The 3,968-nt window shown below is 37.0% G+C and overlaps 1 protein-coding gene across 4 annotated transcripts in view; it reads left to right on the forward strand.

Annotated features, from left to right (window-relative positions):
• Nucleotides 1–3,968, forward strand: part of LOC106880689 (carbohydrate-responsive element-binding protein) — a 97,915-nt gene that overhangs the window by 4,863 nt on the left and 89,084 nt on the right. The gene's annotated exons all lie outside the window — the stretch shown is intronic.

Genomic DNA, 3,968 nt, shown 5'->3' on the forward strand with positions numbered 1-3,968 from the left:
GTTTTGAACCATGAAGAATTTGTACCGGATTTTTGATGAGTTTTGAAATTTTTTTTTGCAATTGTCTGCTAATACAGACATAGACTTACTCAAATGCATCAATAAATTAACATAATTTTTTTTCACCATTGTTACAATCATCGGAAATGGAACTGTCAAAGCACGATGTTCGAGCAATTTTGCTATTCAACTTCAAAAAAGCATGTGAAGCAGCTGAATCTGCTCACGATATCAACGAAACGTTTGGTGAGAAAATGACCAGTGAGTGGTCAGCTCGAAAATGGTTTAAACGATTTTGCAGTGGAGACCTGAGCCTTGAAGATTGTGAGCATAAAGGAATTCCATCTGTCATTGATGATGGTCAATTAAAGACCGTCATTGAGAAAGATCCATGTAAAATCACTGGAACTGGCAAAAGAACTTGCAATTAGCCAGAAAACTGCCTGCAACTATTTGCATGAGATCGGAAAATCAAAAAAGATCAACAAATGGGTAACACACAATTTAAATGAAAATCAGAAAATGCACAGATGTGAAATTTGCTTGCTGTTTCTTCTCCATAACCAGACAAAATCCATTTCTCGACCGTATTGTAACTCGTGATGAAAAGTGGATTCTGTCCAATAATAAAAGACGTTCTTCGCAGTGGTTGGACCAAAATGAAGCACCGAAAACCTTCCCTAAACCTGAGCTCTTCAAAAAGAAGGCTATGGTGACTGATGGTGTACTGCTGGTGAGGGGGGGGGTCAATAAAATGAGTATCAGTTAAGCACTGGGATCAGTGTAATCGTCTAACCCCCTCACTCAAAATTGCTGGCATTGTGCCAAAATTTGAACCAATATTTGTACTAAATACTGCCATAAAAGATTATCTCCTGCTCCATGATTAATCACCTTATTTAACATGCTTAGGTCTGTTGATATTTTCTTAATACAGAGTATATTCTAATTGATCAGATGATAGATTTAATCACATGTTCAATGTGGCAAAACTAAAATGAAAAAGGAAAATATTGTTCCAAAATATTGTACTTTTACTGAATGAATTCATCTGACAACAGCTGTTGTTGTTGTTCAGGTCGACTTGATAGAGATGACAAATATTCAAAAGCAGGTCAGCTGTGACCACCTCCATATTTTTTTTTTTTTTTTTGTTAGATGCCTCCAGGACCAAATTATGTAACAAACCCCTTATTTAAATTAGCAGGGTGTGATTTGACAGATTTTGGTTGCTATTTTTTTAAGCAAGCTGGGTGGCCATATTTGAGGCTTTGTTGTTGGTTTGTGAAAAGGTTAGGCAAAGGAGCATTGAAGAGTAAGTCCTCGAACCAGTAAGTGACCCCAATCACATTTCCCCTGAACTGGACTCCGGTTCCTTGCAGGGTTGTTCAAGGGGAAGGGACGCGATTACATCAAACCCAGTACGTGACTGGTCCTTTATTTAATCAATTGAGGAGGGATGAAAGGCAAAGTTGACCTCGGCAGGATTTGAACCCAAAATGTTAAGAACTGGAAGAAATACTGCTTAGCATTTTGTCTGACATGCTAAGGATTCTTCCAGCTTGCTTGTAATAATAATTTTTTTCTAAACAAGGCCTGAATTTTTAAGAAGTGTAGGCTAGTTGCTTACGTCAACCCCCAGTGCTCAACTGGGACTTAATTTTCATCTACCTGAAGAGAGTGAAAGGCAGAGTTGATCTTGGTAAAATTTGAACTCAGAACAAAGATGGATGGAATGCTTGGTGGCATTTCATCTGGTATACTAATGATTCTGTCAGCTTGCTACCTTAACAACAACAACAGCAATAATAATAATGCTTCATTTGATTGATCAGATCAACAAACAATTATTAATATTGTTAATATATCAAGCAGTAAAGCTAGCTGAGACAGTAAGACTGCTTTACATTCAGTTTCATCCCACAGGGTTTTTGAGTTCAAATTGCAGCAGACTCACAAAATTAAGCATTTTGTCCAATATGTTAACGATTCTGCCAGCTCGTTGCCTTGTTTTGAAAATAACTATATCCAAATATATTTTGCTTCCCATACTTACCTTCCAGTTTTGTTGTAAGAATTCATTGTTTTCAATAGTTTCAGCTGCCATTATAATTGTTGCAAGCAGCTGTTGATTTGAAAAAGATAGCCCTGGCAGCTAGGAGTGTATTTAAACATCTCTTCTACATGTACCAGTCTTTATTTGTGTGTGTGTGTGTGTGATATATGGTGCATATTTATTTCTTGGTGTGTTTTGGTGAAAATATTTGGCCAATGAGGCACAAATGCACAGATTGTATGTGAGCATCTTGAAGATACAGTTACGTCAAAATAATACTTGAATTAGTGTTAGGGGTTTCTGTTGCTCATGGCTGATCATGCCCTGACATACATATGTATGTAGAGCTGGCTTCCTAACCATGTGGTCTCTTGTCCAGTCCCACTGTGTGGCATTTTAAGCAAATGTCTTCCATCATAGCTCCAGACTGACCAAGCCATGTGAATGGGTTTGGTAGATGGAAACTGGAAGACGCCTGTCGTATGTGTGTATATATGTGTACATATGTATGTGTATACAGGGTGGCCCAAATGTCATAAATCCAGCACTAACTGCCAAGCCATACCACAAGACTTTTACAAAAACATAAGTGAATTTAATTATCTTTTGCTGTAAAATTAACCCTTTTGTTTTCATATTTCTGTTAAAATAGTTTTTTTTTTTTTCTTTCCATTAATTTTTAAAATAATGAGGAATATAGTAAAATAACTCCATCATTAAGCTGATATTTGGAACATAACATGAAATTTTAATAGGAAGTTTTAATTTAGATCAAAACCTTAGAGTTTGTAACAAAGCAAGGGCAGTCTTGGGCAGTTTGGCATCAAGAGGGTTAAGAATAATTTTACTCTTGTTTTGGGGATATTTTCTGACACTCCCCCGCCCTTGTATTTTGAATCGTTTCTTTGGAAATAAAGACAGGCTTTTGTTGCTCATGCTGGACTCAATTCTCATAGTGAGTGTGTAGTATGTTGACACCACCACTGCCATCACGAACCACCTCCACCTCCACCCGACATAGTACCAATTAGCATGAAATTGGAACAGTTTATAAAATCAGACTCAGCAATTATGTGGCAAGCCAGATTGTGTTACAGCTTAGAACTTACGTCAAAAGTAGGGAACTGACTGTGGTGCATTTCCTGTGGCCTGGTTGCTTTGCTATGAAGTGGATTTAGTTTTTTTTGTTTTATCTAACTAACAATACATTCACCATTTTTTTCTGTGGTTGAATATTCTTGCTATTAATAACAATGAATAACACTAATTATTACTATTTATAATTCAGTATTTTAGTATTATTACTATTACTGTTGTTGGCATGGTGACAGAATCATAAGTGCACTGGGCAAAAGGGTTAGTATCATTTCTTCCAGCTCTTTACATTCTGAGTTCAAATACCAGTGGGGTCAGTTTTACCTTTTATTCCCTCAGGGTTGATAAAATACAGTGCTAACCAAGTACTGGGGTTGATGTAATTGAACACTCTCTCTTACAAAGTTTCTGGCCTTGTGCCTCTACCAGAAATTATTATTATTATTATTATTATTATTATTATAGGGTGGCAGGCTGGCAGAATCATGAGCACACCGGGCGAAATGCTTAGCGGTATTTTGTCTGCCGTTACGTTCCGAGTTCAAATTCCGCTGAGGTCAACTTTGCCTTACTAGTTTCAACCACTAAATCATGGCCATGCTGGGGCACCACCTAGGATAGTGATGAGGGAAACCCTATGACAAGTATGTTTGCAATGATACACAGCTGGTTTTTTTTGCAGGTGACACACGGACTGAAAAAAACAAAAAACAAAAGACAAAAGAAAAAAGTACCTCCCTACAACGTCATCTTATAAAAAGCTTACCTGTCAGCATTTATCTAAACAAACATATATGCGTACATATCAATGGACACT

This window comes from Octopus bimaculoides, chromosome 25 (genome assembly GCF_001194135.2).
Source record: "Octopus bimaculoides isolate UCB-OBI-ISO-001 chromosome 25, ASM119413v2, whole genome shotgun sequence".
Lineage (NCBI taxonomy): Eukaryota > Metazoa > Mollusca > Cephalopoda > Octopoda > Octopodidae > Octopus > Octopus bimaculoides.